This window comes from Cavia porcellus, unplaced genomic scaffold (genome assembly GCF_034190915.1).
Source record: "Cavia porcellus strain 051 isolate PalLab524CR breed Dunkin Hartley unplaced genomic scaffold, mCavPor4.1 scaffold_1, whole genome shotgun sequence".
Taxonomy (NCBI): Eukaryota; Metazoa; Chordata; class Mammalia; order Rodentia; family Caviidae; genus Cavia; species Cavia porcellus.
In genome coordinates, this window is record NW_026947484.1 from 204,363,856 (window position 1) to 204,376,414 (window position 12,559).

The window sequence follows — 12,559 nt, forward strand, 5'->3', positions numbered from 1 at the left end:
AATTGGCATAATGTATGAAAACTTTTTTTCCTTAATTTAGTTTTACACCACAGCATCTTTAAATCAGAAAACCTTATTGTCTTATATTTTAAAACTTAACCTTGGCAGTCATGTGAGCTGGGAGGAGAACCAAGAAACCAGTCATCTCCTGTGAATCATCCAGCACAGACTGAGAGACAAGAAGAGCCAAAGATCCCTCTCTAATAAGCGATCAGCTGATTCAGAGGAACACAGACTGAGAGGTTAGCTACTGAAGCAAAAAACAGCTTAATGCTTATATTGCTTTATTGAATTTGCAGACCTAAAGCCAGTAGTCTAAGCATCTATTTAGCAAATAATAATGTGCAACATAGCAACTATGGGGGATTTCCTTCTGTTTTGTTTTTGAAATCTGATATTATTCTCATTGTATTGGTTGATGCTATTTTATTGTTTTATTTCCTTTAAAATTAAAAAACTCAACCTTTTGATGATGATCAATGTGAACATATCAAAACAATATATTTTAGCATTTTGGGAGTGTTTCCCATAAGGTTATGAATATCATTGAGGCCTACAATTAATGAACAATAACTGGAAAATTTCCAGGCACCTGCTTTCTTATTTGTCAGTTGAATTCCTATCCATCAGTTGAAGTCCTGTCTAAAACATTCTCCCTACACTAAGGAATTTTTGTTTAATTATAACCAGTCATAACACCTATCATTATTTTTGAACAATAAGAGATTTTCATTTCATAATATATAAACAGCAATATGCATTACTTTTATAAAACCAACTTTAACATCATTTGACCAGCTGGCAACTTTGGTGAAAGAATATCAGACAAATTCTTCAAAAATTTAAAATGAAAATTTTATTGAACTCAAATAAAACAGCGGTCTACAAATTGGAAACACAGACAAACAATCAAATATGCTCCTTTGTGCCTGCCAACCTCAAGGCACTTGCTTCCCTCAGGCAACCAGTGCAGGCAGGGAGAAATAGTCAGATATGTCCCATGTGCCAACAGGAAACAATTGGAGATACTTGCTTCTCATGCGCAGCCAGCACAGGCCAGAAGAACCAACCAAACACATCCTTGTGCACCTGCACCATTGAGGGTCCCTGTGTAGCCATGCAGGCTGAGAGAAGCAGCCCCACCTGCACACACACATGGCCGTCAGGGAAGCCTCAGCATAGCCATGTGGATCTGGAGAAGCCCACCCCATGCCTTACTGCCTCTCCAGGAACCTGGGTTCAGAAAAACCTAGGTGCCTGACCCATTACCCCCATCAAAGAGGAGCAGATAATGTGGGAAATGCCTGGGAATCCCACTGGATTGACAAGCTTGTCAGGAGGAACCCAGGAAAATGTCAAGATGAAGGAGCAAAAGACAATCTCATACCTCCAGCCCACACAGAACAAGTCTGGGAGGCACAGATATGGAATAAAATGGAAGTTGCACACATGAAATCTCTGAAATAATAGCAACTGAAGTAAACAAACAACTTTTGAGGCTGTAAAAGTAATCACATAAGAAATAATTCTAGAGGTAAAAGAAGAAATCACAAACATAATGAAAGAATTCCTGAGCATATCCAAAGAAGACATAGAAATATTAAAAGGAAAGCTGGGATGGTAGGACTTGACCTCTCTGATGGAGAGGCAGCCAAAACCCAGTGTGGTTTGCTTCTTTATTTATACCCAATAAAAAGGGGGGGAGCATGGGACAGGGCTAAAAGTTCAAGGTCTCTATGTTTTGCTGAGAACACTGAAAGCAAAATATTCCCAGAGCTCTCTGTGCTACAGTTAACAGGTTTAGAACACGAAGGCCAGACACCTTTTGGATTGGCTTTGCTCTTGTACCAACAACTTGCTTACATGGCTCACCTCTGTGATGGCTCCTGCCATTGTGAGCAACAGGCTGTCAAAGAATGGGCTGAATCAGGGTAGGAGAGCTCAGAATCTTGCTGTAGGCCTGGTTCTACTTCCTATAACACAGGGAAAGCAAGGCTGTGCCATTTTCCTGGGCACCTGCTACAATCTCCCTTCAATAGCTGCCAGTTCTGTGAATACTAACTGAGAACGTGGAAGAAACTATTGAAAAGAAAGAACAATGGAGATGAGGGAAAAGAGAAAAGAAAGGGAAAAGATTACACATATATATATATATATATATATATATATATATATATATACCTATGTGTGATAGATAACTATACTACTAATCTCTGTTAGTTCATCAAAAAGGACAGTTTTTGTTTTCACTGATTGATCATTTTTTCATGCCTACATGTTGTAATCCGAAAAACTACTTTGAAGATAACAATAAACACTATACTAACCAGTGTTATTCTCCCATTATTTTGTTTTGAAATTCTGCATCATCATCTCCACTCTTTATTTTTGTTTTTAAAATAAAAGTAAATTAATCTGAAAAAAAAGAAAGAAATATAAAGAATGGCCAGATAACTGATTTTTTTAAATTTTGTTTTAAAGAGGGTAAAATTAAATATAAGAAAACAATATAAGAAACACAGATTTCAAAGCAAGACAAGAGATCTTCACTACCTATCATATTGTCTCTTGTTTTCTTCCAAATAGTTGTCCATATCTTCACATACAGAGAATTTATACAAAACAACATGGTATGAAACTGATCAGAACAGGATGATGAAGGCATTTTAGTCTTCAAGACCAGACAGCAAGGAAATCAACAATGTCATAGTGTCTGTCGTTCTCTTCAAAATAGCTGTTCATACCTTCACATATGTTGGAATTAAACAAAGCAAAACAGCCTAAAATCGCTCTCAACAAAGAATAATAGTACTGCTAGATTTTACATCATGATGTTACAGAATCAGCACTGAGTACCTTAGTGTCTCTTTTTCTTCCAAGTAGTTATTCATTTCATCATGCATTATATAATCAGTTCTCATAAACTGTTTAGGAGTTCTATGCATGTATGAGTTTCCACATGTATATCTATCCTTTCTGTATTAGAGGGAAAGACAAAACAAATTTCTGGAAAAACACAAAATGATAAAGACATATAACACCACAATACAAGGTGATCTACAATAGTTACTATGATGTCTCTTGTTATCTTCAATAGAATTGTCTATATCATCAGGCATAGTATAACTGAACATAACAATACATAACAATATTTTAAAAACACATTGGAGACTACAGGTAATAATCAAACCAGAGTGGGCATCCTAGTTAATCTTGTCATCTTCACAGTAGTTGCCTACACTCTCAGACTTGATACTATCAATCATAACAGATTTGAATAAAATCAGTCAAGAAAAAAGAGCGATCTAACAAATCAGATTCAAATAAGATCAGTCATAATAAGACAGTGTAAGTATACAAGGCTTCAAATTAACAGGAAATTGAAGATGGTTACCATAGTATATCCTGCTATTTTTGGAATAGCTGACTGAGCCCTCAAATCTAGTACAAGTAGATAGACTAGAGCAGAATATAATCAAACTAAACAGAATGATAAGGATAGTGTGGATGATTTTAAATACTGAAACACTATTAACAACGTCCTCTGCCTTCCATTTTTAGACAGTTCCTCCCCTTTCACTTTCACAGGGTGCATTGTACATTTTAGGTCCCACAAACTCCTTTAGTTTTTAGATTAGGGAGGCAGCCCCCTATTTACCTAAGTGCTTCTGAACCTTTTTACCCTTGGGCTTGATCTTAAGTTGTATCCTTTATACCTACAAAAGCCTCAGGGTTTTCCTTCCTTATAGCTGAGTAGTTCTCCACTGCACAAAAGTGTCATGTATTTCCAACCTATCTGTGGGTGCTGGATGAGCTGCCTCTATTTCATTCTGGTTCCCTGTCACTGGAGCATTGTTTTCTCATATTTTACTTTTGGTCCATAAACCCTCCTTCAGGTTAATTATACTTCCTGTACAGAGCATCTTGATGGACCCTATGCCGTGATCTACTCTGCCTGTGTTTCTTTCTATTAGTGTATCAAGGCCATCTATGTTAGAGATTATAGCCAACCTTCTCTGTCTCATTTCTGCTATGCTATATTTCTGCCATTGGTTGTCTGCCTTTCTCCTTCATTCCACTGTCTGCCCCATTCATTTGGGGCCTCTCTGCCACTATTCCCAGAACCCTGGTATTTTTTCTCTCCCTAGAATGTCTTTCAGTATTTTTTGTAGGATTGGATTGGTGATCATTAATTCCCCCAGTTCCTCTTTGTCATAGAAGCATCTTATTTCTCCATTAATTTTGAGTGACAGTTTTTCAGGGTACATCAATCTGGGTTGGAGGCTATTTTCTCTCAGGGCTTCACTCTTCTTGATTTGATGGTTTGTGTCAAGAAATCCGTCATGATTTTGATGGGTTTTATTTTATAGGTGATCTGCTTCTTTTCTGTGATGGCTTTATTATTCTGTTCTTGTGATGAAGTTCTGGAATCTTGATTATTATATGTCTGGATCTAGATCTGTTTTGGTTGTAGCTGACTGGAATTCTGTATGCCCCTACATCTGAATATCATTTCCTTTTCCTATGCTTGGGAAATTTTCATTAATTATTTCTGTGAATAGCCTTTGTATTTCATTTGTGTTTATCCCTGCTGGTTCACTCACATTTTTTATTCTTAGGTTATAGATCCTCTTGTCATCTTCTAGCCTTTGTATTGCTACTGCCTGTCTCCTTGTTATTTTTAAGAGAGTTTTCCTTTTGTGATCACACATTGCAAACCTATCTTCAAGTTTTGTTAATCTGTCTCTAGTTTCTTTCAGGCATTTTTCCAGCTTTCAATGGAGTTTTTAATTTCCTGGCAATCTCTTTGAATCTGTTTCATGTATTCTAGGTTTTTTTTATATTCTTCATCAAAGGTTTCTCTCCTTTCTCTTTGTTCCTCCATTCTTCCATCTGTGCCTTCTTGGCAGCTGCTTGGTGTTTTTTATTAATCTTCTTATATCTTGCTTTACTTGTATTAGTATTTCAGTTTTGAGTTCATCTATAATGTCACAAATATATTTCTTTATATCAGCAGATGCCATGTCAAATATTGCATGCTTGCTGCCCTTGATCTCTTCTGGTTTACTTCTCCTGGACCCATATTTCCTGGATTGGGGGCTGGGAGGCTTTTTATTCTTTCTTTGCCTGTCATGTTTCTTGTTTCTTCCGTACAGGTGTATGGTGGAGGTCCCAGCCCCTTTCCATATTGGTTATGGTTCTTCTGAAGCTAGCTGGCTAAGATTGCTGCCCTTTCCAGTTTGCTGTTGGTCACTGAGGTACAAGCAGGGGCAATGTAGGCTGGCCCCTCCCCTCTGAGTCAGTCAACCAGCAGAGGCCTTCACCACGTTAGTGTGTACCACATAGACGGAACTGGATCAGGACAACTTCAGGGACTGTTTCATCCTTGGCTATTGGGTTCTGGCCAGGGGCATGACCCAGCCCAAGCAGATCACCAATCTTCTCTGGACAGGGAGCAGCCAGCTGAAGTCACTGTTCCTTGTTCAGTCTCATTCTGCCCAACTGCAATATGTCATCCAGTCAGTCAACCCCCTCCTGCATGAGGACCAAATTCCAAGCACTCAATGCACGTTAGTGCAGGTCTCCATGCTAGTTCTGTTCTCCATTGGGCTCACCAACCCCCAACTTCAGTGTGACCACGAGTCGGACCAGCTCCAGTGAAAGTGCTTCTGGCTCCAGCCTTCCAACCATGTTTTTCTTTTTTTCTTTTTTTCCTTTTTCTTTTTTCTTTTTTTTTTTTTCCTTTTCCTTTATTTCCTCTTAGGTCATGTGAATACCTTTCCTTTTATCCAATCTTCTCCATGGTGATAAATTCTAGCATCTGAGCTGTTTCTCTCAGAGAGGCTCTTTATCTTGCTACTTATTGATCTGCCAGCTTCTCAGGATCCCCTGGTTTTTTTTTAAATAAATTGCACTTTAAGTACAATGTACTTGTTAGTAGATGTACTCTGTAGGTCACTCGTGCCCAGTCTTTAGGATTTAGTGTGACAGTGCTTGAATTTCATATTGTCTTGGGACATTTAACTATTATGAGACATTATAGAACAATCACTTAAACATAAACTTGACATAGTCCATTATTATAAACAACTTCATTCTGGAGGTCATTAATATGACAAAATGTTTCACATTTTCATATCCTAGAAGGTCTCTACATTTGGAAAACACAAATGTATGTAATATACCATGAAATTAGCAATAACTAGCATCATGGCTATACAGAAATCAATACACATATTTACTTTGGTTTTTACACTTAGAACAAAATTTAGATTCTTTGGGAAGTTTTATGTGGTGAAACTATACTGACAAGAATCAAAGGGCATTTTTAGATGTTTTGGAACTTTTGAAAACAGTGGTATTGACCACAAAAAGACTTACAACATTATATATAAGTGCTCATATTAAAATAGTAATAGTTGTATAATAATCATTATTAAAAGCATTTACAAGTTAACACTTAAATAATCCTTGTAGGAGGGATGTGTCAAAGGAAGAAATAAAAAAAACAGAAGCAATTTTATCAATGCACAGAAAGGAAGCTTAGGGTCATTGCTGAGGATGGACAAAGACAAATACTCTCCAACTTGCCACTGCTTATTGAGCATACACACAAATTTAGATTGGATAGTGAGCAATTCCAGAAACAGCAGTGGTGATTACTCTAGGCTAATAAGATCAAAGCACTCTTGCAAGGAAGAGACAGGAGTTAACAAGGAAAAAGTTTTTTCTCTGAATGACATTTTAATTACTGCTGTTGAATTGTCCTAAAGATATTTATCATCTGAAGCAGATTTTATCTTACCCAAAGGGCACCACATAGTCACAAGCTAAAGCACTTTTGCTGTGGCCTGGAAAAAGTGGGAGTTTCCGTGTTCAAATCCTGCTTACACAGCAAGGCCAGGATGGCCTCAGATTGCCCTGCAACTATGAAAATAAACCAGAAAACATAAAGAAACCAGTACAAGTATAGAGACATAACCAGAAGTGATCCATGAGATAGTTAAAGAAAATTTATCCCAAACTGGTAATTGTTCATCAAAATTTTGAATTTGTTCAAATACAGACAACATTTCATTTTATAAATCATCTAGGTCTAGCACTTTATTTTGATGTATAGCCCCCAGAATATATTTTTTAATATGTTACCAGGGACAAGAGACCAATTATGAGGTTAGGAATTTATACAAAATCAGATGACATTACAGTGACACCTAAGGTCTTTTTATAACTGTAGACTTTTACTTTGATCTCCCACTAAAGAACTGTGGCCTCTACCAGGTTTATTTGTGATTGAAGCTTGGTACCTATTGCATGCTATGTCTTCTAAGCTGTGTCTCCTGACTTCATCTTTATATATATATATATATATATATATATATATATATATATTGAAAGCCTGATATTTTTATATTTTCCTGGGAAAAGAGAAGCAACTCAAATTTTCATGCACGTAACTGTGAACCAACAGCCTTCTGTACATGCCACTTTATTTTATTTCCCTTTTTAATTAATAATTCCAGTATAATCAGATTTTTTAAATGATCATATTCATCATAGGGAATTTGTATCTGTCTATGATATATCTTGGGTCCACTTTTTTCTCAGTTCCTTCCCCTCCCTTTAACACCTCTTCCTCTCCTGATTTACAAATCTTTATTTATATTTTCTACTTGTTTTATTATATTTTTGTTTACTCTTCCTTCTTTTCCTACTCACCCCAAAAAGAAATATCTCCTCTTTCTTTTTGAACAATTTCTCCCTATTTCACAATATCTGTTCTACATGTTGGTCCATATTTACACTGTATGTTTCTCACACTTAGACACATGTGGTATTTATACATGTGTGCCAAATTTATTTCAGGTAAGAGTAAAAGCTCAAGATATATGTATTTACCTATAAAGTTCTTAAGTCTAAACTTTTTGTGGCTGAGTAACACTCCACTATATAAGAAAAAAGGCACAACTTTTTCAGCCATTCCTCAGCTGATGATTATTTGCGTACTTTCCAAGATTTAGCTTCCACACACTGTGCAGCCTGAAACAAAGCATAATATATATGACTGTGGCATAATATTGTAATTCTTCTGGGAAAATATCAAGAAGGGGAAGAACTAGGTCAAATGGAATCTCTAATAACACATTTCTTCTGTGTTTTGCACATCAAAAGAAATCACCAACAGTGTGGGAAAAAAAACCCACAAGTAGGAAAACTTTAGAGAACTGTCCCCTTAGACAAACTTCTATCTAGAATAGAAGTTTTGAAGAATTGAAAAGAAAGAATTGAAAAACTCAGATCCCCCAAATTCAAAGATCCAATCTAAAAATGGATATCTCAGATAAACACACACTTCTCAGATAAAGAAATACAAATGGCAAGTAAATATATGAAAGTATGTCAAACATCACTGGTCATTCAAAAGATGCAAACTAAAACAATGCTATGATTCAATCTCACTTCAGGAAGAATGACTATTATCAAGAAATTAACCAACAACAAATGCTGGAGGGGCTATGGGGAAAAAATTCTTTCTTCACTGTGGGTGGGAGTGTAGACTGCTGCAACCACTATGTACATACAATTTTAGAGTCGTATTTAGAGTCAAATTTAGAGTCATAACTTTTCTGAGTTATTTCCAAATTTAAACAATGTAAAGAATATTTTTAAAGATGTGAAAAGACATTTTATTATTTTACTATTACCATACAGCATTAGAATGTAATGTCTGCAATGGCAAATGAGGTACAGGATAACATTTCTCTTTGTTTCTCCCAAGAACTTCAGGATCATGTGTCCTCTGGAAGATTCAGTTTCACGTGACATCTGTGATACTGTTCAGGAGGATACCAACGATGCTTCCTTGGAAAGAACATTTTGCTAAATTGTTCTATCGTGGGTCCTTGCTCAAGGTATTCATTTTCTTCTAATCTGGTTTTTAGCCCTTGATTATGTGTTTCTTCAATATTATTGATAAGATCTGGTTGCAGAATAGGTCTTGTGAGTTCGTATGGAATGTCCACAGAAGAGTGGTAGTATACTATTGTCCTGCCATCAGATGTCAAAGCCCTACTTTGATTTTTTTTAAAAAAGACAATTATAGCCATTTAGAAGACAAGAATATGTAGATTTACAACAAACACGTGATAAAGCTCCACGTTAGACTGAACATAAATGCTTCAAGAGAGCCCTTTTTGATATGCCCATTTCACTGCTGCTGTTGCTGCTGCCATAAAATATCAAGAAGCTTATGCGGTGATATGAAAAAAGATGGGGGAGAAACCACCTTTAAAATCTGCTTCTAGGCACCAATTTTAATTTCGCTAGGGTGTCATTTTGCCCACACCAATGTAATGAATATTAAACTCAAACTTGAAGTCAGATTTAAGGTGGTGCAAGAATCTTCCCATCCCCTCAAGTTTTCTAACTGATAAATGTATGTCCAAGACATATGTGTATCAAATAAGACCTTATTGTGCTATATAAAACAAAGCTACCCCATCTTAAGGAAAGAGACTCCTTCACAGTTAACTTGCTTTCGTTCGTACAGGGCCCAATCACAATATATTTGGTGTAGAGAAAATTTTCAAGTATTTCACACCTGGTCATAATCTCCTCTTAATCCACTAAAGCAGGAAAAGCTTCACCTGTGAGTGAAGATGGAATATTTTCTTTGACCCACTTCAAATATTCACCAATATTAACAAAAATAGATTTAGCTGCTGCACTGGAAACTTCAGGTTTCCACTGCATGTGTGTGCATATGTGTGCACACACATATACACATAAAATGCCTCCTAATGTACACACAACAAACACACATACAACATCTTCAAATTCACACACATACAATGCCTCCAAAATCTATAGACATATGCACATGCACACACACAATGCCACCAAAAGCTCTCAATCTCCCCAAAAATGAGTCAGGGGAGAAAATCATAAAGAGCAATTGGAAGTATTGAAAAATTAGAAGATAGAACAAAGATCATAAAAAACCTGTTCACAGAAGTCCAGAGGCAGAAAAGAATTTAACACAACAATAAGTGAGGTATCTAGAACCCCAAATAGCCATGATAAGAAAAGCTACTTTATGCCACATAGTAACTAAAATACTAGAAATCCAACGTAAGAATCTCAAAAGCTACTATGGAAAAGGAGCAAATCACTTGTAAAGCAAGAGCATTCAGAGTTACAACAGACCTCTGAACACAAACCTTAAAGGCAAGGAGAGCTTGGAGTGAAGTGCTTTAGGCCCTAAGAGAAAGCAGCATTTAATCCAGACTGACATACCCTGCAAAATTATCTTTCAAACTGGATGGACACAGAAAACATTTCCATGATAAAGAGAACCTCAAGCAACTCATGAACACCAAACCAACACTTTTAAAAATTTTGAAGGATATCCTATAAAGCAACAATGTACCTAACAATGCCAAAACATCCAACAAAATGAATGTATCTGCCATGGTTATCAATTAAGTGGAAGAGAAAGAAAGCAAAATGATAGCGAAGAAATACAATAACAGAAGAAAGACAATACCTATCAATTTTAACTATAATTGGCAATGGATTTAATTCATGAATCAAAGGCATAAATTATGTAATTCAATCAAAAACAAAAATCCAAGAGTACACCGTATACAAAAAAAAACATATTTAGCACAAAATAAATTCATAGATTAAAACCAAAGGATGGAAAAACCATACCATGCAATAGGAACTCAAAAATAAGCAGGAATAGCTGTGCTCTCTTCAGAAAAAAGTGGAACTTCAAGCCAAAGTTGAACAAAAGGGGTAAAGAATGGCATTAGATATTAGTTTATAAAATATTCATCGGGAACAGAAAATGATTATAAACCACGATCCATCCAACATCATAAAACAATCATTAACAGACAAGAAAAGATCAGAAAATACCAGAACATTAACAGAAAAGATCAGAAAATACCAGAACAATTATAATAGGGGAAGTCAACACTTCACTGTCACAAATAGATGATAAACAAAATCTCAATAAAAAAATCAAACTTGAATCAATTTTTAACAAATGGACTTAATACATACAGAGAACACTCATACAGAGTGTTCCATGCAGCAACACTTAAATACATATTCTTTTTGGCGGTAAATGATACTTTCTCCAAGAGACCATGTACTAGTTAATAAAGCAAGTCTAAATAAGTGCAAAAGAATCAACATTTTAACATGCATTTTATCAGATCACAATGCAACAAAACCAGAAATCAGTAGCAATGGAAACAACAAAAAGTGTGCAAACATACAAAAATTAAACAACATACTCTTCAGTAACCAATGGGAATATTCAAAGGACATTAAGGAAGCCAAAGACAGTTCCTAAAATTAAAGGTAATGATACTGCAATATACTTGAGTTTACGAGACATAGTGGAAATGATTCTACAAGGGAATTTTATGGCTGTAAATGTCCACATCTGAAAAACAAAATGAGCACAAACAATACCTAAAAATACATCTCAAGATAAAAAAAAAAAAAAAAAAGGTAGAGGGATGTAGCTCAGCAGCACAGTGCTTGCTTGGCAAATGAGGCCCTGAGTTTGATTCTCTGTACCAAAGAAAAAAACTAGAAAAATCCAAATTCAAGGTTTTTATTGAGATCAGAACAGAAATAAATTAAATAGAGACCGAAAAACAGACTCAATGAATCAAAGAGATGGTCCTCTGGATGAATAATCAAAATAGCCAATTCAGTCTTACCCCCTAGTGTCCTAAAAAAAGGACACTAATGAATGCAATTAGAAATTTAAAAGATGGACATCACTGAAATGCAGAAAAATTTTAGCAACTACTTTACAAACATGTTGCCAAAAAAATTGAGAATTCAGACGAATTGGAGAGATTCACAGATACATATGAATAAATAAAATGGAACCAATAAGACTAAAATATCTTGTACAGTCCAGTAACAGATGATGAAATCATGGCAGTAATTTTTTAAAAAAAGTCTACCAAGAAAGGCCTAAGAGCTGATGAATTTACAACTCGTCTAGGGAAGATCTAGTACAAATACTTGTAAAACTCTAATGAAATAAAAAGAGAGGGGCTGGGGATTTAGCTCAGCGGCATAAGCACCTCCCTTGCAAGCAGGTGATCGTGAGTTCGATCCCCGGTACCGATAAAAATGAAAAAGACAAAAAAAAAAAAAAAAAAAAAAAAAAAAAGAAAGAAAAAGAGAAAGAATACTTCCCAAATAATTCTTGGAAATTTATATTAACTTGATATCCAAACCAGGTGAAGTTCCATCCAAAATGCGAACAACAGGCTAATCTTTTTAATGAACATAGATGCAAAAAAATTCTTAACAGGATATTTTCTATCACAATGCAACAAATCATCAAAAAGATTATACATTAAGACCAAGTAGAATTCATAACAGGAATTCAAGAGTGATTAATATATACAAAGCAGTAACATAATTCATCATATAAACAGAAGGAAGGACAAAAATCACCCTATCATCTCAATACACATAAGAAAAGCTTGAAAAAAATCCAAAGACAACCCCAAAGAAAATA

At 35.6% G+C, this 12,559-nt stretch overlaps 1 pseudogene; it reads right to left on the bottom strand.

The window, feature by feature from the left end:
- Positions 1 to 8,789: 8,789 nt before the first annotated feature.
- LOC100719603 (large ribosomal subunit protein mL42-like) lies at positions 8,790 to 9,233 on the bottom strand (annotated as a pseudogene).
- Positions 9,234 to 12,559: the final 3,326 nt, after the last annotated feature.